General features: G+C 45.1%; 1 protein-coding gene and 1 pseudogene across 4 annotated transcripts in view; both read left to right on the top strand.

Annotated features, from left to right (window-relative positions):
* Nucleotides 1-11,758: 11,758 nt before the first annotated feature.
* Nucleotides 11,759-27,268, top strand: part of LOC148048543 (uncharacterized) — a 57,446-nt pseudogene continuing 41,936 nt past the window's right edge.
* STRBP (spermatid perinuclear RNA binding protein) overlaps nt 22,024-27,268 on the top strand; it is a 94,976-nt gene continuing 89,731 nt past the window's right edge. For all 4 annotated transcript variants that reach the window (XM_087704575.1, XM_087704577.1, XM_087704578.1 and 1 more), the window contains exon 1: nt 22,024-22,134. The gene's annotated coding sequence lies outside the window, so the exon portion shown is untranslated. The remainder of the gene's footprint in view (nt 22,135-27,268) is intronic.

Genomic DNA, 27,268 nt, shown 5'->3' on the forward strand with positions numbered 1-27,268 from the left:
TCGTATGTTTTAGTCTCCAGCCCCCCAATCATCTTTGTTGCTCTTCTTTGCACTCTTTCTACAGTCTCCACATCTTTTTTACATCGTGGCGACTAAAACTGGATGCCGTATTCCAAGGGTGGCCTTACCAGGGCATTATAAATTGGTATTAATGTGATGAATGTTATTGTAAATATTATGATTTTAGTTCTCAAAATTATTTGTATGTAGACAACACACTGTTTATTTAGAAATGGGATTCTTTAAATTATTTAATACAACTTTTTAAAACATGGAAAAAAAGTATTTCCAAAGGAATTTTTATTTTTGGGGTGTTTTGTTTTTTTGTAAGGAAGATTCAGGCCATGGAGATATTATTCCTTATGTTATTATTCTTCGCCCCAACTTTGAAGACCTGAGATGCAAAACCTAATTCTTGATAGAAAGGAAAGTCAGGAGGTTGTGAATACGATCCTCAGTAGGGGAGGATGTAGGGTCTCCTGCTTGGGCAGGGGGTTGGACTAGATGACCTGCGAGGTCCCTTCGAACTCTGTTAATCCGAAAGCAATTGCATGATGCACAGCCTTAATTCTCCATCCAAGAACCAGTTTTTTTTTTAGTATTTTAAAACCCACCGCATAAATATTTCACCAGCAGCCTAAAACAAGCCTTGCTTGGTTATTCAGGGGCAGAGATTGCCATCCTGTGCCAACTGACCACAATTTGCAGGGCAATGCCAGTGCCATTTGCACAACACGCAGCACCCCTCGTCCTGGCACAGAAGCCTGGAAGGGGGGGGGAATCAATCAATAATCCTTAAATAAGTAATCAGAGCAGCTGAAAACATTTTAGTCCTTAGAAATGAAGGGGAATGAATCACTGTAATAATTCTTTTACCGAAAAGGTAAAGCAGAGAGCTGGAGCTTTTGAAAGAAGTACAGCATATATTTTTTTCCTGAATGATTTAGCACCGGATAGATGTGCAGTGAAGCGCTTTTTGCTTCCCCCCCTCTCCAAAAAGCAGAATATTATGCAAAGCCTAGTACGGACATACCGTAGTTGTATAAATCCGCTCTTTTCCCCTTGTTTTCAGCCTCAGATCTTTCCTATATAAAGGTTTTATATTTAAACCGAATCGCCTTGTAAAATGTTATTGATTTCAGCAGAGCTGGGTGAGTTATGCACCTCTCTGAAATGGGCACGCGCGCATGTGTGCGTCCATCCCTTGTGGCATTTAAGGGCTCACTCTGCATCCAGAAACGGTTGACACAAAACCTATTAATTCTAGGATTGGTGGCTAAGACCTGAAGGCCACGTTCAGAACCCCCGAAGAACTTCCACCGATCAGCCGAGGATTGATTTTCAACGTGTTTTGTTCTGTAAAACTTACTCAAAGTCCGTTCGTGCATCCCCAAAATTAAACTTTAGGCATTATTTCACCTAAAATGAAATATCTGTCGGGATCGGAAGGTAACATCTTCGTTTGGCTAGATAAGTTTCCCACCTGCCTCTTTGGAGGGATTTGATCTTCCTGATAGTCTGAGTAACATCTAATGTACCATTCAAGCTTGAGGTTTCTCGTTGTAGCCTGCCGGTGCCCAGTGGAGCTAGTAGCAGAGTTGGACAGTGAGGAGGTTGGGGAGGAACAGGGGCCAGTCCTGGGGGTTGAGGAAAGCTCAGACGAGGGCTCTGTGTCGGAGGCAGAGAGGGAGCTGGGCAGCAGTGAGGCAGAGGAACAGCTGGAGCCTGTTCCCAGTGTGCGCATGTGCAAAGCTGCCAGAAGACAACTAAGAACGCAGGGCTGACAGGAGTAAAGCCACACCTTGGAGGTGATTGGCCCCTCTCAGAGGAAATAAAAGAGGAGCGAATGGAGAAGGGGCTTTTGCAGGAAACAATTCCTTCCTTTGGTCGTTTCAAGAGTGGAAAGTTCTGTTTGTGTCAAGCATTGCCTTGCCCTGCATTTGAAAACTAGTTATCTGGCAGCTCTCCAAGCGAGATAAGGTTCGTGTTGATAAACATTCCTCTGAAAGACTGTTTGCTAAGCCTTGTGGACTGTGAATGAAAGGAATTCACAGTCGTGTAAATAAAAGGGGTTTTGCCAGGACCAAGGATCTGCTTCTTGCTTTTTAAGGAAGTCTGGGTCAGAACACTTCTTCAGTTAATCTTCTGCCCATTTTGGTTGGGTCGTTTGACTCCCGAATTAAAAAAAAAAAAAGAGTTCCTGGGAGGAGCCTACTGGTGGGGGCAGCAAAAAATCAGCTGCCTCCGAATTCCTGGCTACGTACCTGTTTAGAGGATCTTCCATCTGACGTCTTATCAGGTTTTCTTATCCTTCAGGCAAGAAGGAAAGAAGAAACTGTTTTGCTGGCAAATGCTCTTCGATTTTTGCAGCTTTTGTGCTTGCAAGGAAAGGGGGGCTAGCCCAAGGCAGAACGGCTGTCCGTGCTGGGAACTTCAAACTGCCTTGTGCAGGACAAAGTAGGTCTCTCCCACTCTGCTCTAAGTTTTGTTTGATTTATTCTTATCACGAGCTGAATCCGTTTACTGTGGACAATAATTGCTTATCAACATTTTAGCTTCTTTTCTTTTTCTCCTCCGAAAAATTATTTACTCAGAGGCTTCTAAAATGGCGCCGAGCAGGCTGGTTTCTCCAGTAATAACGAACACTTTTTACTAATCCTCACAAGAATTCAAAACAAAAGAGATTGCTTATCATTTGTTTTGGTTTCACAATAGAAGAATTTTACTCCTTCATTAACCTTGCTTATTTGGAAGTTAAATGGTGATGAATCTGCTGAATGGTCTTGTTACAATGTTTACTCACTGAAAGTTTTGCCAAGCCTTAAACTTCAAAATAAAAGCCTCTTTACTTAAAGCTGCATATTCAGGCAATAGAGTTTTATTAACTGCAGGCAGATAAATTTTGAAATGGCCTCAAAACCAAATATTAACTTGAAGTCGTCACCCTCTACTTCCAGGGGCACATCCTCAGTGCCTGGCATAAAGCTGCAGCCTCCGCTTCCTACACCCCCTGCTGGGGATGTGTTAACGAAAGAATTTTTCCTGAGTAATCTAAGCGAGGCTCTTAATGCACAGACAATTAAAATGGAAGATAAGTTTAGAGATAATAGAGAGGTGGTAAAGCAGGAGAGAAAAGAGGAAATAAAAGAAATGAAAGAAGAAATTAAAAGTGAAATAAAAGGACTTAAACAGGAGCTGTATGAGAAATTTGATGCTAAGGTTGATAAAATTAGAGACGACATGCTGAGTCTTGTAACTGTATTAACAGAACATATTTCTGGAGTGGAAGATACTCTAGAGGTTCTTAATGATGCCAATGCTAACTTGACATTGAAAACAGAGGTGGTGGAACAAAAAGTGGAAAATGCTGAAAAAGAAATTATTATGATACAGTACCGACAAATGGAGTTCGCATTAAGAGTAAGGGGGCTGCGTGAGGAGAAACAGGAGAACCTGAAACAGATCCTATCGGAAGCTTTTGACCGCCTGATGGGAAGACCAGGGACCAATCAAGATTGGCAAATTGACAAAGCTTACCGCATTAACTCCTGGCTGGCAAAGCAGAAGCAGCTTCCTCGAGACATCGTTATATATTTTACTACAAGAGAGTTTAGAAATATGGTACTGCAAGCATCTTATAACACTAAGCTTCAAATTGGCGGTCAAGACCTGGCTGTTTTGAAAGAGATACCACCTCAAATGTTAAGAGCCAGGAGAGACTACGCTTTTTTGGTCGAAGAACTCAGAAATCGTCAGATACAGTATAGATGGGATGCACCATTTGGCATCATATTTACATTTGATAAGCAAAGGTACCGCCTCAACTCTGTATGGAAAGCCCGAGATTTTTATTATAATATATTGAAGGCCGGACACCCTGCACCATCTGGACCTAGAGAAAGACCACAAGAAGGACAGGATAGACAGCAAACTACACAACCACCAGACAAGATGGAGCATCTCTCTTCTCTAGAAGTGCAAGGTGCTATGGAACCAAGACCTAGCCGCATGACTACTAGACGTATGGAGAAACAAGCTAAAAAGCAACAGTATCAACAATCATCGGCCATCGATCAAGGATCTACAACAACAAATCTGGAAGCAATGGGAGGAGCTAGACCTAAGGTTAAACAGGCCGTGCAGGAAGCTCTAAAAATGCTTCAACCAACCAAAGATGACAACTAAGATTTTAACATGGAATGTCAACGGACTGAACTCTCCACAGAAGAGGAAGAAAATATTTCATTATCTCAAACAGTTTAAGAACGATGTAATTTGTTTGCAAGAAACTCATATCAAGTCAACTGATCAAAAATATTTGATCAACTCAAAACTTGGTCAACATTTTGCAGCTTCTGCTATGGAAAAGAAGAATGGTATAGTTGTATACTTAAGAAAAGATATGAAAGCTGACTTAATAGAAGCAGATCCCTTCGGAAGATATATTGCTTTAGACTTAATCTTAGAAGGGAAAAAGACATTACTTTTGGGAATTTATGCTCCCAATCAACAGCAAGATAGATTCTATAGAAATCTTCATGCCAAATTAGTACAGTGGGACTATAGTTCCTGTATACTATTGGGTGACTGGAATGGAGTGATAGACACTAAGAGAGATAAGAAGATTTCCCGCCTAAATACCAAGATGCGAGCAAAGTTACCCAAATCTTTCTTTGACATTATGGATGATTTTGAATTGAGAGATATTTGGCGAGAAAGAAATGCAGAGGAATGTGACTTCACTTTCTTCTCGGACAGGCATCAATCCCTCTCAAGGATTGATTTTATTCTAACCACTAATGATTTGCTTTCTAGGGTCAAGAAAACAAAGATTGCAGCTAGGATCCTTTCGGACCATAACCCAGTTTGCATGGAGTTGGGAAGGGTAGTGCAGGCAAGAAGGTCTTGGAGATTGAATGAAAACTTATTTAGATATGAAAAGTATATTAATGATTGTAAAAAATTACTATCTGAATATTTTGTTTTGAATATGAATAAGGGTACATCTATGGAATTTGTATGGGACGCAAGCAAAGCGTATATGAGAGGAGTTTTGATGAATATAAATAAAACACATAGAAATAAGCAAGGGTTAAAACGAACAGAACTGGAAGAGGAAATTAAGAGAAAAGAGCTGGAGTTAACAATGAACCCAGACGATACAAAGGTTAAGGAAGCTATTAACATATTAAAATCTCAATTTGACATGTTGATCTCTGACCAGGTGGCTACTAATCTATTATATGCAAAACACAATACTTTTTGTAATGCAAACAAACCTGGCAGATGGTTAGCTTATCAGATTAGGAAAAAAAGGGAAACTCGAAATATATCTAAACTGATTTACAGAGGGAAGGAGGTGTTTCAACAGGAAGAGATTCAAAAGGCTTTCTGGGAATTTTTTACAGAACTGTATAAAGGGGATAAAATTAATGGTTTAGACATAGACAAATATTTAGACAAAGAGAAAATACCTTCAGTTAGAGAAGAACACAGGCAAAAATTGAATCAACCAATAACCTCGGGGGAAATCCTGCAGGTAATTAAGCAATTAAAGTCAGGGAAAGCACCAGGTACAGATGGCTTGACAGCGGTTTACTATAAAAACTTACAGTTAGAAATGGTAGAACCTCTTAGAGAATTATTTAATATGATTCAAACCGAAGGTAAAGTCCCTCCATCTTGGAAGACAGCGTTTATATCTTTGATACCCAAAGAAGATCAAGATACTACTCAACCCAAAAATTATAGACCTATTTCATTATTGAATGTAGATTATAAAATTTTTACTAAAATATTAGCAAATAGGTTAATGTTGGTCACTCAACAATTGATACATACGGACCAAACAGGTTTTATACAAGGGAGACAGATGAAAAGTAATGTTAGATTAATTATTAATGCATTAGAATATTTGGGAAAGAACAACCAGATCCCTGCTGCGTTTATATTTTTGGATGCTGAGAAGGCCTTTGATCGAGTTAACTGGCAATTTCTGTTGAAGATACTGCAAAAAATGCAGATAGGAGATAATTTTTTACAGTCAATTAAAGCAATATATCAACAGCAAACAGCACAAATCATAGTCAATGGAAGTCTAACAGACTCTTTTCAAATTGGAAAAGGTACAAGACAGGGCTGTCCTTTGTCCCCATTATTGTTTATTATAACTTTGGAAGTATTGTTGAATAAAATACGGGGCTTGGATGGTTTAAAAGGGATCAAGATTAGGCAGCAAGAATATAGAGTCCGCGCTTTTGCGGATGATTTGGTCATAATATTGGAACAACCGCAGGAATCCAGTATGGTTTTAATGAATATGATTAATCAATATGGTCAAGTGTCGGGCTTTAAAATAAACTTAGGAAAAACCAAAATATTAGCTATAAATATGAATATTAAACAAAAGGAAGAATTAGGAGTGATGCTAGGATGTGAGGTAGTTAAAAAAGTCAAATATCTTGGAGTTAACATTTTAACTTCAAATGGGAAATTATATAAGCATAATTATGAACCACTTTGGCATAGCATACAGACAGAGATGAAAAAATGGGAGAAATTGCACTTATCTTTGCTGGGTAGGATAGCGGCAGTGAAAATGAACATTTTACCAAATTTTTTATTTCTCTTCCAAATGTTACCTATACTTAAAAAAGATGCGAACCTTTTAGAATGGCAGAAGGGTATCAACAAATTTGTGTGGGCAGGAAAGAAGCCGAGGGTAAAGATGAAAATAATGCAAGATGTACGTGAGAGAGGAGGATTGAAACTACCTAATTTAAAACTATATTATGATGCAGTGGCATTATCTGTAATTAGTGATTGGATTCACGTAACCAATGATAGAATATTGAACATTGAGGGACACGATCTGGTATTTGGTTGGCATGCTTACCTGTTATTCAACAAAAAATTGGATAAGAACTTTAAAAGTCATATTTTAAGAAATGCTTTATTGCGGGTCTGGAAGAAATACCAATATAAATTAAATGACAAGATACCCATGTGGGCAATTCCTAGACACGCAATTGAAAATATGAATACAGCACAAAAACATGACAGAATTACCTACAGACAGCTTCTTACCTCGGAAAGGGGGGTATTACAATTAAAATCTTTAGAGGTATTAAAAGAGGAGAAGGTAGTTCAAACATGGTTCCAGTATGGGCAATTACAGGCTAGGTGGAAAATAGATCAAAAAATTGGTTTTATTCAAGTAGAGGATAATCTGTTTAAACAAATAAGAGATCAAAGCTTAATGCATATAAAGAGGATATATAATGTATTAATACAGATGGATTCGGAAACAGAATTAGTTAAAGATTGTATGATAAAATGGGCTCAAAATATTGAGGAACCAATAATGTTGGATACATGGGAAAGAATCTGGGTAAGAAATGTGAAATTTACACAAGCTCAAAATCTGAGAGAAAATTTTTACAAGATGTTCTATAGATGGCATTTAGATCCTAAAAAGTTGGCTTCTATGTATCCGAATGTACAGCCTAAATGTTGGAGGTGTGGTTCTCTCGATGCTACATACTATCATATATGGTGGACCTGCCAAAAGGTTAAGGCATTTTGGATAAAAATATGGTGGGTCATGCAAAATGTTTTTAAAAGAAGGATAAAGTTTAGTCCTCAGTTATTTTTACTAGGTATATGTACTGACTTTACAGTGGTAGAGACCAATTTGATTCTGCACCTGATAACTGCAGCAAGACTGTTGGTGGCGCAATATTGGAAGAAGGAAGACTTGCCTACAATCCAAGAATGGACATTGAAAGTAACAAACTTAGCTGAAATGGCTAAAATATCGGCATATCTCAAAGATCATTCAAATGAGAGATATAAACGAGACTGGAAAAAATGGATTGACTATATACAAAATAAATACGGGACTAAGAAATTCCAGTTAGCCTATGCTTAAGATCAGAAATGATTTAAACTGTTAAAAGTCAGTTCAGTAAGAAGAAGCTAAGGTCAATCTAGAATGTCATTAATTTCTTTATTTCTTTTTTCTCAATAGATTTTAGACTGTGTTAGTTAAAAATCCATACCGTGTACGGGTTCTGGGAAGTTGGGGGGGGGAAGGAGGAGGGGGGGTGGGGGGGTGGAGGGAGGGAGGGGTACACACAACAACAAAAAAATTGTACTTCAATGTCTTAATGATTGACAAATGATGACATATTTGTGTTTTTTTTAAAGAAAAATAAAAAAGTTCTGTTCAAAAAAAAAAAAGATTTATAAGACCCTCCTCCAGCCCCCTTATAATCCTGTAAGCACCATAATCGCCCAAACCAATTTTTCCTACATTTTGCATTTCTAATATTGGAAATTCCCATTGGATAAAGAACCTTTAAGTCACAGAATAGATTTGGTATCAATAGATCCATGTAACTGTGTTACTGATTTAACCACGGTAGCGATTCACTTAAACGACGGCGTAAAATGGGACAAAGCTCGGTGAACAAATGTCTCACTTAGCGGCAGAAATTTTGAGCTCGATTGGGGTCCGGAAGACGAGGACTACCGTACTCTTAGTGTCAGTATCTTATCAGATCTTAATAACTATCGTCCAGTCTCCAACCTTCCCTTTCTTGGGAAGGTTGTTGAGAAGGTGGTGGCCTTCCAGCTCCAACGGTCCTTGGAGGAAGCAAACTATCTCGACCCCTTCCAGTCAGGCTTCAGACCCGGTTACAGCACAGAAACCGCTTTGGTCGCATTGACCGATGATCTCTGGAGAGCCAGAGATGGAGGACACTCCTCCATCCTGGTCCTCCTTGACCTCTCAGCGGCTTTCGATACCATCGACCATGGTATCCTTCTGCGACGACTGCGGGAGGTGGGGGTGGGAGGCACCGTGTTGCGGTGGTTCTCCTCCTACCTCTCGGACAGGTCGCAGTCGGTGTTAGTGGGGGGGCAGAGATCGTCCCCTAGGCCCCTAACTTATGGGGTGCCTCAGGGCTCGGTCTTATCCCCCCTGCTATTCAACATCTACATGAAACCGCTGGGAGAGATCATCCGCAGGCACGGGATCAGATACCATCAATATGCAGACGATACTCAACTGTATCTGTCCGCCCCGTGCCAACTCAATGAAGCGGCAGACGTGATGAGCCGGGGCCTTGAAGCCGTTATGGACTGGATGAGGGTTAACAAGCTTGTGCTCAACCCAGAAAAGACCGAGTGGCTGTTGTGTTTCCCTCCCAATGATTCGATCAATATTCCATCACTCAGGCTGGGGGGTCAAATTTTATACCCCTCAGAGAGGGTTCGCAACTTGGGAGTCCTCCTGGATTCACAGCTATCATTTGACCACCACTTAACGGCTGTGACCAGGGGGGCATTCGCCCAGGTTCGCCTGGTGCGCCAGTTGCGACCCTACCTGAATCGGGAGGCTCTCACAACAGTCACCCGGGCCCTTGTGACCTCTAGGCTGGAATACTGCAATGTGCTCTACATGGGGCTGCCCTTGAAGAGCATCCGGCGACTTCAGCTAGTACAGAACGCGGCCGCGCGAGTGATTGTGGGTGCACCTCGGTTCACCCACATAACACCTATCCTCCGCGAGCTGCGCTGGCTACCTGTCGAGCTCCGGATGCGCTTCAAGGTGTTACTGGTCACCCATAAAGCCCTACATGGTATTGGATCTGGGTACTTGAGAGACCGCCTTCTGCCAATTACCTCCCTGCGACCAATAAGATCACATAGATTAGGCCTCCTCCGTATTCCATCGGCCAGCCAGTGTCGGCTGGCAACTACAAGGAGGAGGGCCTTCTCAGTAGTAGCCCCGACCCTTTGGAACGAGCTCCCCGTGGAGATTCGTACCCTCTCCACCGTCCAGGCCTTCCGCACAGCCTTGAAGAACTGGCTAGCCCGTCAGGCCTGGGGACAAGGATAGTTGCCCCTCCCGAATGATGAATGTATGTTGTCTGCTATTTTATTATATGTCTCTATGTTTAACGTCTGTATTCCCCCTCCCCGATTTTATGTGAGCCGCCCTGAGTCCCCTCAGGGAAAAGGGCGGCCTACAAATATTAATAAAATCTAAAAAATCTAAAAAAAAAAAGATGGCTTCCCAACACTGCTCCAAATGCATCGCGCGATATTTTGACTTTGCGGAAGAATGAATATTCTGGAGCAGGGGTGTCAAACTCAACGCCTGCGGGCCGTATCTGACCCGTGGGATGCTTAAATCAGGTCCGCAGAGCACATTTTGGGGGTGACGAACGTGCATGCCGATTGGCTTAGCCGAACATTTGTGGACAATGCAGAGTGGTGCCTGCACCCATCGATTTTTCGGGACAATGTGGACCGCTTTGGCCTTCCGGTCATCAACTTCTTCACCAACCCTCACAACACTCATCTCCCGCGGCTTTACTCAAGATTCCCAGCGCAGCGGGCAGAAGGGGTCGGTGTGTTCTGCTGCAGCTGGCCACGAGCCTTTTATATGCTTCCCCCCCCCTCTTCTTACCCTGTCGAGAGTGATTCAGAAGATACTGGACGAGGCATCGGAAGTCGTACTGATTGCCCCTCGTTGGCCCCGTCGGCCCTGGTTTGCCGACTTGCGATCCCTGTCAGTGAACAGACCCTGGAGGATCCCTCGGGAGTGGATCTCCCTCAGTCAGGGGTCGCTGGCCTAGAAATATCAAAGGACCGGGCCCGTGGTGCCTCTGTGCAGTCCCTTCCCTCAGCAGACCATTTTCAGCCTCCACGGCATTCCGCAGTGCTCTGACGGCCAACAACAGGCCGTACGGAGCAGTGGTGGGTTTCAATTTATTTTAATACCGGTTCGCTCATGTGCGCACGCTCGCACACGGGCGTGATGCTTTTGCACATGCACAGAAATGTCTGGATGGGTGGGCGGAGCCTCCCGCCACTGCCATTGCCGATTTGCCCAACCCAGGGCGAACTGGCAGAAACCCACCTTTGGCGTGGAGCCTCCGTGCAGCCTGGTTTCGGCTGGCACAGTGCTGCTGGAGGCCGGGGAGGCCGAAAATAGGCCTCATGGGTGCCTCCACATGCCCCGTTTTGGCCAGCAAGTGCTGCAGGAGGCATTCGTCCCGTCTTCCCACCCCCCTGCTTCCCCCCTCCCCTCCCACCAGTCGGTGGAGAACTACAATACTGATCTGGACTTCAAAGAAATCCAGTTCGACACCCCTCTTCTGGAGGGATATTTGTGAGGTCCCTGGTAGAAATGGGTCCCCCAAAGGCCATCTATACACTGGCCACATGTGTGTACCAGGGCTGTGTTTCTGCAGCTAGGAACAAAGAGCATCGGTTCTCTAATCCCGCAACCACGAAAAATCCAAGGCTACAGAAGATCCCGCGGGAGAAAGTTTTGACTAGTTATTTGATCTGTTTCATTAACCGCCTCCTTCTCCATTGCAAGAAAATCTCCTGGAAACCTTAAGTGATAGTACTTAAAATGTCCTCCTTTTGCAACCTTCCCTTTGTTCTTTTTTATCAGTTTCTCGGAAGCGGTCATTGGATTGTCACTAACTTTCGGCGTCTGCTTTAATTCTATGCTTCCCAAGTTTAGGAAAATGGGATACGTAGTAGTTCCATGGTGGCATAATGCATATTTTTTAATGCAATTGTTTTCTGGGAAATGGACCAACTGTCTTTTCTCTCCCCCCTCCCACTTGAAACCCCCTGATTGTATTTTTTGGAGATCCAGATTTTTGACCATGAATGCGTCTTATCTTTTAAAAACTGGTGAACAATTTGGTGTTTAGAATTGCGGTCTTGAGAAATGGAATTTAATGGCATTTTTAAGGAAGCAGATCCTAAGTACAATGGGGGCTACCTCTGGTACATATCCTGTAACAGTAACACTCTTATCTGTTCATTCATCCATTTATCCCTCCAGTGGTCAATCTATCTTTTGTCTATTTATTTATCTATTCATCTGTCTCTATTACTATTTATCAATCCATACTGCCACTCATCCATTTATCATCTTCTATTCATCTGTTTATTCATGTCTGTCTGTCTACCTAACTACCTACTTAGCCTTTCAACTATCATTTATATCATCTATCTATCTATCTATCTATCTATCTATCTATCTATCTATCTATCTATCCATCCATCCATCCATCCATCCATCCATCCATCCCTATCTATCTATCTATCTATCTATCTATCTATCTATCTATCTATCTATCTATCTATCTATCTATCTGCCTGTCTATCTATCAATTCTTTCATCTGTCAATTATATCATCTCTCTCTCTCTCTCTCTCTCCATCCATCTATCTATCTATCTATATCCATCCGTATCTATCTATCTATCTATCTATCTATCTATCTATCTATCTATCTATCTATCTATCTACCTACCTACCTACCTACCTACCTACCTACCTACCTACCTACCTACCTATCTATCATTATTTATCTATCTGCCTATGTCTGTCTGACTATCTATCAATCCTTTCATCTGTCATTTATATCATCTATATCTATCTATCTCTAATCTATGATCCATCCATATCTATCTATCATCCATATCCATCCACCCATCCATCCATCCATCTATCCATCTGTCTGTATCTATCTGTCTGTCTGTCTCTCTCTCATCCACTCTATTAACCATATCTATCATATCTATCTATCTATCTATCTATCTATCTATCTATCTATCTATCTATCTATCTATCTATCTATCATCTATCTATCTATCTATCTATCTATCTATCTATCATGTGTTATCCATCTGTCTGTCTGTCTGTCTGTCTCTCTCTCTATCATCCACCCTATCAACCATATCTATCATTCATATCTATCTATCTATCTATCTATCTATCTATCTATCTATCTATCTATCTATCTATCTATCCATCCATCCATCCATCCATCCATCTATCCATCTGTCTGTATCTATCTGTCTCTCTCTCTCTCATCCACTCTATTAACCATATCTATCCTATCTATCTATCTATCCATCCATCCATCCATCCATCCATCCATCCATCCATCCAACCATCCATCTATCCATCTGTCTGTGTCTATCTGTCTGTCTGTCTGTCTCTCTCTCATCCACTCTATTAACCATATCTATCTATCTATCTATCTATCTATCTATCTATCTATCTATCTATCTATCTATCTAATCATCTATCTATCTATATCATCTATCTTTCTGCTATGTATGTGTACGCATACACACACAACCACTAAAATTCTTTCATTTTTCCACTCCCAAATTACTGTCACAAACTTCTCATCAGGATTATTGAACCTCTTTCTGCGTCTGCTTTCTTTCTATTGCGCAGTTTGACAGTAAATGTTTATATTCCTTTATATCTTGCTCCATTCCTGACCATCTAACTTTTTATTCAATGTGACAAGTAGGGATCAGAAATATAGCTCATAAAAATTTGTTTGGAGACTTGGCGAGGGCCAGTCTGTTACGTCTGCACAGTAAGAGCACGTCTACTTCAGAAATACCCTCCAATGTCCCATTGATTTTTTTTTTGGTGATATCAAATTGCAAATTATACAGAGTCAGCATATTCTGTGGCTTGGCAGAGAGAGGAGGGTGTAGTCATAATATTTATCATGCCATTGGTTCCAAGTGATAAGTTTTCATCTTCTGCATATTCAGAGGTTCCAGGAAGAGGAATTATGGGTGAAAGCCATCTCAAAAAGCATTGTTTTCCATGTAAAAATGACACTCTTCTCTTATATAGACTCTGTATTAAACATTTGTTTTAAACTCCACGTTAGTAACAGGTCAACCATCTCAGTTCAATTGGCGTTAGGTAGGTTCGGATGGAAAGTGAACAAAGAAATGTTGACCCTTTGGGGATATAAATTTAAAGAATAATAACGGAGATGCACAGAAGGACAAAGGGTGGAAGAAAATTTAAATAAGACTCAGAGTCTTCCCTTGGTCAGCTTCATCTCACGGAAAACCCCAACGTTCAAAAGATAAACCACTATGTTACTAGATCAGACTAGAATTGTAAATTTATTACACTTATACAGGTAGTCCTTGATTTACAACAACAACTGAGTTTAAGATTTCTGTGGTTAAGCAAGGTAAAGGTAGATTAGATTAGATTAGATTAGATTAGATTAGATTAGATTAGATTAGATTTAATAAATTTATAGGCTGCCCAATCCCGAAGGACTCCGGGCAGCTTACAACAAATCCATTTAAAAATAGAAAGTTAAAAACAAGAAACATAGATTAAAAAAGCCACAACATACACCCAGTCTAATCGGGGCTGGACCTCAATCATGAGGTCAACAGCCCGGGGCCTGCCGGAATAGCCAGGTCTTAATAGCCTTTCGGAAGGCCATAAGAGTGGGGAGGGTCCGGATCTCTGGGGGCAGTTCATTCCATAGGGTCGGAGCGGCTACAGAGAAGGCATTGTCTGGCTGACGGCACCCGGAGAAAGCCCATCCTGTGTGATCTTATCGGTCGTTGGGAGGTATGTGGCAGAAGACGGTCTCGCAGATATCCGGGTCCTAGGCCATGTAGGGCTTTAAAGGTAATAACCAGCACCTTGAAGCGCGTCCGGAGACCAATGGGGAGCCAGTGCAGCTCGCGGAGGATAGGTGTAACATGGGTGTATCTAAGTACACCCGATATCGCTCGCGTGGCTGCATTCTGGACTAGTTGTAGTCTCCGAACACTTTTCAGGGGCAGCCCCATGTAGAGCTCATTACAGTAGTCAAGCTTTGAGGTGACGAGGGCGTGAGTGACCGTGTGAAGTGCCTCCCGATCCAAATAGGGCCGTAACTGGTGCACCAGGCGAACCTGGGCAAAGGCCCCCCTGGTCACAGCCAACAGGTGATGTTCTAACGTCAGCCGCGGGTCCAGGAGGACTCCCAAGTTGCGGACCCTCTCTGAGGGGAGTAGATTTCCCCCCCCCAGGCAGAAGGATGGACTAACCGAACTGTCCTTGGGGGGCAACATCCATAGCCACTCGGTCTTGTCAGGATTGAGTGCGAGTTTGTTCACCCCCATCCAGAACCTGACAGCTTCCAGGCACTGGCACATCACTTCCACTGCTACACTGAGTTGGCATGGGGCGGAGAGATACAACTGGGTATCATCCACATATTGATGGTATTTGATCCCGTGCTGACGAATGATCTCACCCAGTGGCTTCATGTAGATGTTAAATAGGAGGGGGGACAAGACCGAGCCCTGCGGCACTCCATATTTAAGGGGCCTAGGAGTCGACCTTTGTCCTCCAACCAACAGCGACTGCGACCTGTCGGAGAGGTAAGGGGAGAACCACCGTAAAACAGAGCCTCCCACTCCCACCTCTTCCAGCCGTCGCAGAAAGATACCATGGTTGATGGTATCGAAGGCCGCTGAGAGGTCAAGGAGCACAAGGATAGAGGAGTGTCCTCCAACCCTAGCCCGCCAGAGATCATCGATCAGTGCGACCAAAGCTGTTTCGGTGGAGTATCCAGGCCTGAATCCAGACTGAAAGGGATCTAGATAATCTGCTTCATCCAAGGTCCGTCGGAGTTGTAGGGCCACCACCTTCTCGACAACCTTCCCTAAAAAAGGGAGGTTGGAGACCGGACGATAGTTGTTGAGAATAGCTGGGTCCAGAGACGGCTTCTTAAGGAGGGGTCTTACCACTGCTTCCTTCAAGGATTGCGGGAAAGATCCCTCTTGCAAAGACAAGTTAGTAATCCTCTGGAGCCAGCCTCGTGTTACCTCCCTGCTGGTCGAGACCAGCCAGGAGGGGCACGGATCCAGCAAGCAGGTGGAGGCACTCATCGCTCCCATGGCCTTGTCCACTTCCTCAGGGGTGACAAGCTGGGACTCCAGGTAAAAGGTAAAGGTTCCCCTCACATATATGTGCTAGTTGTTCCTGACTCTAGGGGGCGATGCTCATCTCCGTTTCAAAGTTGAAGAACCAGCGCTGTCCGAAGACGTCTCCGTGGTCATGTGGCCGGCATGACTCAACGCCAAAGGCGCACGGAACGCTGTTCCCTTCCCACCAAAGAGGGTTTCTATTTTGCTACTTGCATTTTTTACGTGTTTTTGAACTGTTAGGTTGGCAGAAGCTGGGCCACGTCATGGGAACTCACTCCATTAGGTGGCGCTGGGGATTCGAACCGCCAAACTGCCAACCTTTCTAATCGACAAGCTCAGCATCTTAGCCACTGAGCCACCGTGTCCCTGGCTAAGCGAGACATTTGTTAAATGAGTTTTGCCTCATTCTAACGATCTGATGTAAGTTGCTACAATTAAGTTAGTAACTTGGTTAAGGGAATCCAGCTTATCCGTTGACTCGTAAAAGGGGATCGTGCGACCCCAGGACACTGCAGCCGTCGTAAGTAGGAAGCAGTTGCCAAGCATCTGAATTCTGATCACATGACCATGGGGATACTGCAATGGTCTCCTGAGTATAAAAAACGGTCACAAGCCACTTTTTTCAGTGCCGTTGTAACTTGGAACAGTCACTAAGTGAACTGTTGTAAGTCAAGGACTACCTGTATAGCGGGTACATTTTTGTTCTGAGCGAGACTTCCCGAGAGCCTGAAGCAAATTCCTTGTCCCAACAAAAAACCCTTCTATTAATTTCTTGTGAATTTTGCTCCTTCCCCTCCAGTAAAGTCTTTCAAGGGAGGATTTACAGTCACAGACCTTATCTGGCTTGGAGAGCTGCCAGGCCGATATTTGCAGAACTTAGCAAGGAGTCTTGGAGAGTCACGAACCAATGAAGCGAACTAATGGTCTCCTGCAAACTCCACTCCCCTTTCGCTCCTCTTTTATTTCCTCTGGGAGGGGCCATTCACCATCCACCTGTGGCCTTACTCCCAAGTGGATCCCTGTTCTTTAGCTGTTCCCTTCGTCTGGCAACTCTGCACAAGCGCACAGTGGGAACAGGCTCCAGCTGTTCTTCTGCCTCACTGATGTCTGACTCTGAAGGCAGCTGATAACTGTCAGATGGCCCTGGCCCCCTCTCTGCCTCTAACACAGAGCCCTCATCAGAGCCTTCCCCAGACTCCAGGACTGGCCCAGGTTCCTCCACAATCTCCTCACTGTCCGAATCCGCTGCCAGCTCTGCTGGCGGGTCACAACAATTTTAACCTTAGCTTCTCTTTGCATCTTTAATCTGCCTTTTCGCATCCTTTGAAAATTTGACTCTCTTCTGTTGTTTCACAGGGATGGCTACACTGTGATACTTTTGGTGCAACAATCCTTTTGGCTCAATAAACGGGAATAAAAGGGAAGGAAGAAACACCGTTCTTGCCAAGATTAGCTCCTTGTTCTCGATCCAAGGCCTTCCAAAGACCAATCTTTGATATAGTCCGCTTATCAAGTCCGGCCAAGGCTGATGGGGGGGTGCAAAATCGGAGGCTCAAAGCCATGAATTCTGATTTGCCCTGAGCCACAGACAACTTCTAACTAACTAGTCTAAAGAAAAGAAGAAGTAGGGGTGACATAGAATAGAATCTTTTATTGGCCAAGTATGATTGGACGCACAAGGAATTTGTCTTTGGTGCAGAAGCTCTCAGTGTACATAAAAAGAAAAGTTCCATTCGCCACGAATCATAAGATACAATACTTAGTAATAGTCCTAGGAATAGAGTGGAGTAGGGTAGGGTAGAGTAGAGTGGAGTGGAGTGGAGTGGAGTGGAGTGGAGTAGAGTAGAGTAGAGCAGAGCTTCATCCCTGGAAGCTTTCAAGAGCAGTCAAGAGACTAGACTGCCATTTGTCAGGGATGGTGTAGATTGGGTGTTGGATTAGATGACCTACAAGATACATTCCAGTTCTGTTACTCTGTCTGTCTGTCTGTCTGTCTGTCTGTCTATCTATCTATCTATCTATCTATCTATCTATCTATCTATCTATCTATCTATCTATCATCTATTTATCTATCTATCTATCTATCTATCTATCTATCTATCTATCATCTATTTATCTATCTATCTATCTATCTATCTATCTATCTATCTATCTATCTATCTATCTATCTATCTATCGCTATCTATCTATCCATCCATCCATCCATCCATCCATCTATCTATCCATCCATCCATCCATCTATCTATCTCCCTCTCTCTCTAATCAATCTATCTATCTATCTATCTATCTATCTATCTATCTATCTATCTATCTATCTATCTATCTATCTATCTATCTATCTATCTATATCTATCTATCTATCTATCCATCCATCCATCCATCCATCCATCTATCCAGCTATCTATCTATCTATCTATCTATCTATCTATCTATCTATCTATCTATCTATCTATCTATCCATCCATCCATCCATCCATCCATCCATCCATCCATCCATCCATCTATCTATCTATCTATCTTCTATCTGTCTATCTATCTATCTATCTATCTGATATCTATCTATCTCTATCTGATATCTATCTATCTATCTATCTATCTATCTATCTATCTATCTATCTATCTATCTATCTATCTATCTATCATCTATCTATCTATCTATCTCCCCCTCTCTCTATCTTATCTATCTATCTATCTATCTATCTATCTATCTATCTATCTATCTATCTATCTATCTATCTATCTATCTATCTATTTATCTCCCCCCCTCTCTCTCTAATCAATCTATCTATCATCTATCTATCTGTCTGTCTGTCTGTCTGTCTGTCTGTCTGTCTGTCTGTCTGTCTGTCTATCTATCTAAATTGCTTGAAGAAGTACTGGTAGGCAGGACAAGAAGCAACGGATGGAAACTAATCCAAGAGAGAATCAACCTGGAATTAAGGAGAAACTTCCAGCAGTGAGGACAATTCATCAGTGGAACTGCTTACCACTAGAAGTTGTGGGGGGTTCATCACTGGAGGTTTTAAGAAGAGACTGGTCAGTCACTTTATTTAAATTGATATAGGTTCTCCTGTATGAGCAGGGGGCTGGACTAGAAGACCTCTGAGGTCCCTTTCAACTCTGTTATTCTGTTCCGTTCCATTCAATGAAAAATCTGTGGGTGAATTAGGAACTGGGGTGGGAGAGCATTATTGCCCCATTCTATACACACCTCTGTGTTTATGCCAAAAAAGTTGACCTCCTGGCTTGTTAGCTCACAGCTTGCGCTTTGCATCGTGCTCTGGCAACACAACAATGTGCAATCCCAGTTGTGCCTCGGAGTAGCTCTTCACCCTTGGGGTCCTCTGAAGGTGTTGGGGGAGCCCCAGCGAGATCCATGCGGGCAGGGAAGGATGGGAGCAGGACTCCAACACAACGGGAGAAGTGAACAAACACACACTTGCTTCAAAAATGCCTGTGTTGTTTGTGGTTTGAGGTTGACGCAAGGCAGGATGTCCTCCATCCATGTAGCTCTGGGTTCGTAAGACCAGTTCAGGTCAAGGGGCCTGCAGCTTTCTTGATTGGTTGGCTTTGTGGGAAGGGGGGCATCCTGGTAGATGGCTGGAAAAATTGGGGAGTGGGTGCAGCACCTTTTTCCAATAAGGCAGGTCCTTGTTGGCCACCTGTTCAAAGCCTTACCTGCCCTCACCTTTTTGGCACTCGGAAGTAGACAGGGAATTGTCCCCCCCTGCGATGCTGGGAAGGGGGTCCCAAGCCCCTCATGGGAGTCCTGGTTTTGCTTCCCTCTTTGCAAAATTAAATTTATTTATTTATTCATTCATTTGTCAAGCATGTACTAGATGCTTCCGTTTCGGTCACCATGATGTAGAAAAGATGTGGAGACTCTAGAAAGAGAGCAGAGAAGAGGAACAAAGAGGATGAGGGGACTGGAGGCTAAAACATACAAAGAACAGTTGCAGGAACTGGGTATGTCTAGTGCAATGAAAAGAAGGACTAGGGGAGACATGATAGCAGTCTTCCAATATCTCTGGGGCTGCCCCAAAGAAGAGGGAGTCAAGCTATTCTCCAAAGGACAAGAAGCAATGGGTGGAAACTAGTCAAGGAGAGAAGCAACTTAGAGGAAGAGAAATTTCCTGACAGTGAGAACAATTAATCAGTAGAACAACTTGCCTCCAGAAGTTGTGAATGCTCCAACACTGGATGTTTTTAAGAAGATGTTGGATAGCCATTTGTCTGGAACGGTATAGAGTTTCCTGCCTAGGCAGGGGGTTGGACTAGAAGACCTCCAGGGTCCCTTCCAACTGTGCTATTGTATTATTGTATTGTAACATGAATACATGAAATGGATATGAATACCAGGGAACATTAGAACAGAGACACTAGGCACATTGGTGTGCTTATGCACCCTAACCCTTAAAAGACCTCCGAGGAATGGGGTGAGGTCAACAGTAGACAGTCTTAAGGTTAAAGTTTTGTACCACAGAGTCAGGTAGAGCATTCCAGGCGTTGAACACTCTGTGGCTGAAGTCGTATTTTCTGCAATCGAGTTTGAACCTTCTTCTGTAAGTGGGGCCTGCTTTGTGGGAGTGGCTTGCCAGCCATGTGACTGGGTGGGAGTGGCTTGCCAGCCATGTGACTGGGTGGGAGTGGCCAACTTGTAAAATGTGGTGAAACTCACTTAACAACGCTCTTGCTTAACAACCAAAATGTTGGCTCAGGAACTCTGGCATTTGAAGCGTGCAAGTCTTAAAGCTGTCAAGTTGCAAGACCCTTGCACCCCTAACCCTTTAGAAAAAAAAAACCCCAGGGGTGTTCAAACTTGACAGCTTTAAGACTTGTGGACTTCAACTCCCAGAATTCCTCCTCCAGTCATGTTGGCTCAGGAACTCTGACATTGAAGTGTGCAAGTCTTAAAGCTGTCAAGTTGCAAGACCCTTGCACCCCTAACCCTTTAGAAAAAAAAACCCCAGGGGTGTTCAAACTTGACAGCTTTAAGACTTGTGGACTTCAACTCCCAGAATTCCCCCTCTCGCTCTTCATCTTGATGATGGGCGGATGGGGGTGGGGAGCTGGAACAGGTTCTAAATGGCACGGTAGATTTGTGGAACCTCTTCTATAGAAGAGCTTAGAACTGGTGGGAACCCACCCCTGGTATACAGGCACACCGGTATCCCGTCTTCCAGTTTCTGGCCCTCATGCATACGTGAAGACCAGCTAGCAGGCAGACATGTGGAAACTGGAAGAGCGATGACTGGCATGCCCAGAGAGAGATGGCTCTGCGTGCCACTTCTGCCATCACTGGGGTAGCAGATAATGTTATGTACTATGCTTAGGTTGGATCGAAGGCGCCGTCGTTCTAAGCCTAACATTGCAAGGCTGGTGGCATAAGGGATTTGGTTACGAGCAGAGGAGTGGAGGATTCTTCTCGTGAAATATTTGTTCATTCACTCTCTTCCTTTTTTTAAAAAAATATTTATTTATTTTTTGCTTTGATGTTTTTGCAACCATGCACACTCAGGGTTTTGCATTGCATTGCATTGCATCGAAGACCTCACCTGCTGACCCATTTTTTTGACTTTGCTGCTACCTTCTCTTTTTTTTCCCTCCTCCCTTTCTTTCTCCCCCTCACTCCACTCAACCTCTGCTTTCTCCTCTTTGCTCCGCCCTCGTCGCCCCCTTTTTCAATTTGCACCTTTCTCTTTTAACGGGGGCTTGGCGTGGAAGGAAATCTCCCCCCCCCACTTGCGCACTTTGCGCAGGGGAAACAGGGCGCTCCTCCTTACGCCCCCAGCGTAAGGGGCTGCTTCCCCGCAGGTGCGGCCCGATTCTGAAGCCAGGTTTGCGTCTTTTGCGTAGGAAAAGGGAAGGCGGGGGCTGGATGGGAACTTGGGAAGGAACCCGCTCCCCGCCGCGTCCTCCCGACCCTCCCCTCACATTGGAGAAAGGGGGGAGAAAGGAAAAAGAAGGGCACGCCGCCTGCGCAGCGCCTCAGAAGGAGAAGGTAAGTGAGAGAACGGCTGAGGCGGCCCCGCGCTACGCAGGCTGCGTAAGCCGGCCCAGGTAGCCGAGCGACGGGCGAGTTTACGCCGGTAGCGTAAGGCGGCTCCACTGCTCAGGTGCGGGGCAAGGCGAAAGAGAAGGGGGCGGGCTTAGCGTTGCCGCGGCAACCCTGGCTCGGGCCCAGCCAATGGGGGCGCCGGGCGCCGTCACGTGGCCCAGGAGCCCCCTAAGCTTGCTTGCATTGCTTGCTTGGTCGCTGCGGCGCTTTGCAAAGAGTCGGACGGAGCCGGGACGGGGCCGTGGAAGCGGACGGGGACCTTTTCCCGCGGGGAAAGCGGGTAGGACGGGGTGGTGGTGCAAGGCGGGTGAGGGGTCGAAGGGGTTTGGGGAGGGGGCGGGGAAGAGAGGGGGGGAAAGGAGGGAGGGAGGCATGCAAGATGGAAGGGGGTGGTGCAATGCGAGGCGAGCGGGGAAAAGGGACTCGATCCCCCTGGAAGGAGGGAGGGGGACGAAGAGATGCAGCGGGAGGAGGAGGAAGGCCAGCTGTGGCTCTTGCAAAAGGCTTCCCCAGGCTTGCAACCTGGCGCCCTCCAGGGACCCTTCAGAGTTCCCATTCCCATAATCCCCAGCCAGCACCCCCTCCCTCCTCCCTTCCTTCTCCCCCCCCCCCCCATCTGCACCAACCAAGCCGGGCTGCAGCTGGCTTTGAGTGTGAAGGGGCATCTGGAGAGGGGGAGGAGAGGAGACTTTGGGGAGAGGGGACCCCTCCCCCCCCACACCGGTTGGGCAGAGAAGGAAGGCTTTGACTCCCCCTGGTAATGCAACCCCCCCCCCTTTATGAGAAGATTGCAAGGTGGCAAGAGGAAAGTCCTTCCCCAATGGGGACGGGCATTGGGGGTCTTTGAGGGGTGGGTGGGCAAAGGCTCAGCTTGCCCACCTGGGAAGCAGGTGTGAAAGCAGATGCAGGTGGAGAAGAGAAGGGAGGGAGAGAAGCAGGAGAGAAAGAGCATCCCGCAAGGAAGGGTGTATTGAGGGAAAAGGGGCAGGAGCAGAGGGGCTTGGAAAGACCCCAGAAGAGGTTGGAACTAGGACAAGTCTATTGGGGGGTGGGGGTGGGTGGGCTACCCTCAGAGGGTGCTGGATGTCGTTCCCCCTCCCCCTTTGAGAGAACAGGGGGAAGAGGTGCCTTCCAGCAGTCTGCAAGTGGGGGGGGGGAGCAGATTGGAAGTTGGGTTAGGGGCTGCAATGGGATTGGGGGGGGGAGATTGCCCTGGGTTGTGCTTGAGAGATTCAAGGCCTGTTGTATGGGAGAGAACCAGGTTCCTTGCTCTGATACGGAGCCCTTGAGTGGGAGGGGGGGGAGGATTCGCTCTGTGACGAGTCGAGTTGGGTCCAGATTCTCAAGAGCTCTGAATTCATTGCCCCGTTGGAGAGAAAAATTGGGGGACATTCCTGCGCAGCCTTCTGGATTCTTTCCGGAGGGCTTGAAATGCAGCTGTGACGGGGGGAAACCTCCGAAGAAGTTGCTTTGATTTCCATTTATGGGGGTATTAAAACCAGGGTCTCCCTTCCTTCGGGGGGGGGCAAACTTTTCTTTCCCAACACAGAAGCCAGCTGGTGGGTCTTTCCACAGCTGCATTAACCCGGTGGGAGGGGGTGGGTGGGAGAGTGGAGAAATCACCCCCCCCCCGAGTTCTCCGTCAAATGATATCTCCGTCCATTATATGTTTAATCAGGTTTAAGCCCCATCTCAATCTAAGAGAGAGCTCCCTGTGACGCACGGAGTCCCTTGGCAGGGGACGAATCATATAGTGGCGGGAGGGTCGTTTCGACTCGGGACGGTAACGATAAGCACCTCGCGGTATCGAGATTCGCATGGGCCGGTGGCGGGGATGAAGGCCGCGTTGTAAAGGCTGGGGTGGCCTTGAGGCACATTGGCAAGGTTAATGGGTCACATGGGGGGGCGAGGCGTCTGGTTGCAGTGGGTCTGGAGAAGCCCCCACTGAATTTGGGCTTGGTCCCTCGTTTGGTAGGTTACTCAAGGCAGCCGTCGGCAGATGCTCTGTGCGTGATGTCTTGGGGGGAAAAAAGGGAAAGATTCCCTCCCTCGCACATCTGTGTAGTGGTTCCTGACTCTAGGGGGCAACGCTCATCTCCGTTTCAAAGCCGAAGAGCCAGCGCTGTCCGAAGACGTCTCCGTGGTCATGTGGCCGGAGTGATTCAACTCCCGAAGCCGCTCGGAACGCTGTCCCCTTCCCACCAAAGGTGGTTCCTATTTTTCTACTTGCATTTTTGACGTGCTTCCGAACTGCTAGGTTGGCAGAAGCTGGGACAAGTAACAGGAGCTCACTCCATTATGCGGCGCTAGGGATTCGAACTGCTGACCTTTCTGATCGACAAGCTCAGCGTCTTAGCTGCTGAGCCACTACGTCTGTATGCAAATTTTCTCCCCTCCCATTGATGCACAATGGCATCATCCTGTTGTCTCTTGCCCGGACCTTAAAAAGGAACCCTATGGCGCGCAATGTGTAGTCCTCGCTTTGTGACCGTTCGTTTAGGGAACGCTTCGGAGTTACGACGATGACGGGGGGGAGCGACAGGGCGAAAGATTTATACGATCTGAAGAGAAACCAGAGTAGGGCTGTTTCACACTTTGCAGGTCACATGGTCAAGGTGTTTGGTAACTGATTCATACTTGCGACAGCATCCTGGGATGACGTCATCTCCATTTGTAATCCTAACAGTGCTTTTTTCAAGAGGCAAATGGACTTTCTTGTCTTTCTTTTGAAGACGTTTCGCTTCTCATCCAAGAAGCTTCTTCAGCTCTGACTGGATGATGGTGGGGAATGGAAGGATTGATACTCCTGGAAGACAGCTGGTCCTTTGCATCCTTTTAGAGGGTCATTGAGGCCACTTGGAGGTTTCTCTGTGTCCTCAGGGTCAACTGAGAGGTGCAAAAGGTTCCTGTAAGCCTGCAATTTTTCCCCTCTGGAAATCCATTCCTCCTCCCACCCCATTCCAAGGGTCTCCATCCCAAATTGTGTAGCTAAACATCTTTAGAGATTCTAGGCCAGCACAGCTGGCTGGGGAATTCTGGAAGTTGAAGTCCACAGGACTTAAAGCGTGACCCGTCAAAACCGCGTTACACAAAACCGCGGTCGACGAAATCGCGTATGTGACGTCATCACAACGCGACGAAAAAGATTGAAAAATTGAAATAAAAATTAAATTACAGCAAGCCGATTCACATAAAGGTAAGGGTTAGGGTTAGGGTTAGGTTAAGGGTTAGGGTTAGAGTTAGAGCGTTAGCATTACGTTTAGCGTTAGGTTAAGGGGTTAGCGTTAGGTTTTTCGTTACGTTAAGGGTTAGGTTAAGGTTTAGGGTTAGGTTTAGGGTTAGGTTTGGGGGGGTTAGGGTAAGGTTTTCGCTTTATTTTTACATTTTTCGATCTTTTCCGTCGCGCTGTGATGATGTCACATACGCAGTTTCGTCGACCGCGATTTTGTCGTCCGCGGTTTTGTGGTAGAACCACTTAAAGTCCCCAAGGTTGAGAAACACTGTTCTAGGCCATCCATGGAAAAAGGACCTTTAAAACATCCATGACCTGGATGACCAAGAATTTCTACATAATCTCCATTTGTAATTTTCCCAGCCGACCTCCGACAAGCAGAATCGCAAATTCACTTCACAGTTGCATGGTTCGCATAAGAGCTGCTGTGATTCGCTTAACGACCGTGGCAGGAAGAACGAAAAAAAGGCATGACTGGGGCACGGAACTGTCTTGCTTAGCAAGGGAAATTTGCAACACCGAGATAGTCAGAGATCGAGGATAATTGCAAGCCTTCCAATTTTGCTTTGGCTTCTGTTCACCACCCACTTATAAATACACCCATATTTTGCCTCCGGCTTTAACCTTAAAGGGGCTAAGACGCTGAGCTTGTCAATCAGAAGTTCGAATCCCTAGCGCCGTCTAACAGGGAGCTCCCGTGACGTGTCTCAGCTTCTGTCAACCTAGCAGTTCGAAAGCACGTAAAAATGCAAGTAGAAAAATAGGAACCACCTTTGGTGGGAAGGGAACAGCGTTCCGTGTGACTTCGGGAGTTGAGTCACACCGGCCACATGACCATGGAGACGTCTTCGGACAGCGCTGGCTCTTCGGCTTTGAAAGGGAGATGAGCAGCGCTCCCTAGAGTCGGGAACGACTGGCACGGATGTGCAAGGGGAAACTTTACCTTTTGCATTAACCTTAAAACATTTACCCAAGACTGGAAGTGGGCAATGAGACAGAAGCAATAGAACAAATACCTGTGGTATTCTGGCATGTTAGAGGCATGTAATGTAGTAAAAATGCACGAAAATACATGCAATTTTTACAGACGGGCTGGGTTAGCCCTGATCAGAGTATTGTCAAACTAAGAAGAGGGGGTCAGATTATTCTCCAAAGCACCAGAGGGCAGGACAAGAAACAACAGATGGAAACTAATCAAGCAACCTGGAATTAGGGAGAAACTTCCTAACAGGGAGAACAATTAACCAGTGGAACAGCTTGCCACTGGAAATCTTGGCAGCTCCATCACTGGAGGTTTTTAAGAAGAGACTGGACAGACACTTCTCTGAGATTGTATAGGTTCTCCTGCTTGAGCAGGGGGCTGGACTAGAAGACCTCCAAGATACCTTCCAGCTCTATTCTATTTAGTTCGCTTAGAGCAGTGGTTCCCAAACTTGGCAACTTTAAGACTTGTGGACTTCAACTCCCAGAATTCTCCAGCCAGCTGGCTGGAGAATTCTGGGAGTTGAAGTCCACAAGTCTTAAAGTTGCCAAGTTTGGGAACCACTGGCTTAGAGTACACCAAACAGCTAATGGGTGACTTCTGGCTATGTCCTAGTAGCGGATTGAATACCATATTTTTTTTAGCGGGACGGTTCTGTGAAATTGGCGTGGGTTTTCCCAGCTTAACTAAGTCAGGCCCATAAAACTGTCTGCTAGATATATAATTCATTTTCCTTGTAGTATCAGATGTCAACAGTATGCAAATTGCATTAAAAAATGTCCCTTCATTTCACCTGGACGGCTTTACCGGCTGCGGCAGAAATGACCTTTTCTCATTTTATTTTATTTTTTTAAAAAGCAGATGTGCAAATACTTAGCTCGCGTCGTCATTTGTTTAAAAATATATATATTTTATGTAAATTAACCCTTACGTTAAGTACTGGTGGGTATGTTTCTTAAATGTGTTTTGGAAAGTAGCTTTCTCTGGCAGGAATATTATAACTGGGTGTGAGATGGTTAGGTTTTTCATCTGACAGTGGGGTGCACTTTGCATATGCTCAGAGGCTCTGATGCAGAGTTCAATAGGAACGTATACTGCATTCCATGGACCTTATTTGCTAATGTAAATAATAAAAGTCTAGCTAAAAAGTGCATCTAACAAGGCTGTGGTTTTCCCAGTTGCAATGGATGACTGTGAAGG

Source organism: Thamnophis sirtalis, unplaced genomic scaffold (genome assembly GCF_051295495.1).
Source record: "Thamnophis sirtalis isolate CommonGarterSnake01/CBP01778 unplaced genomic scaffold, rThaSir2_p1.2 scaffold_2, whole genome shotgun sequence".
Lineage (NCBI taxonomy): Eukaryota > Metazoa > Chordata > Lepidosauria > Squamata > Natricidae > Thamnophis > Thamnophis sirtalis.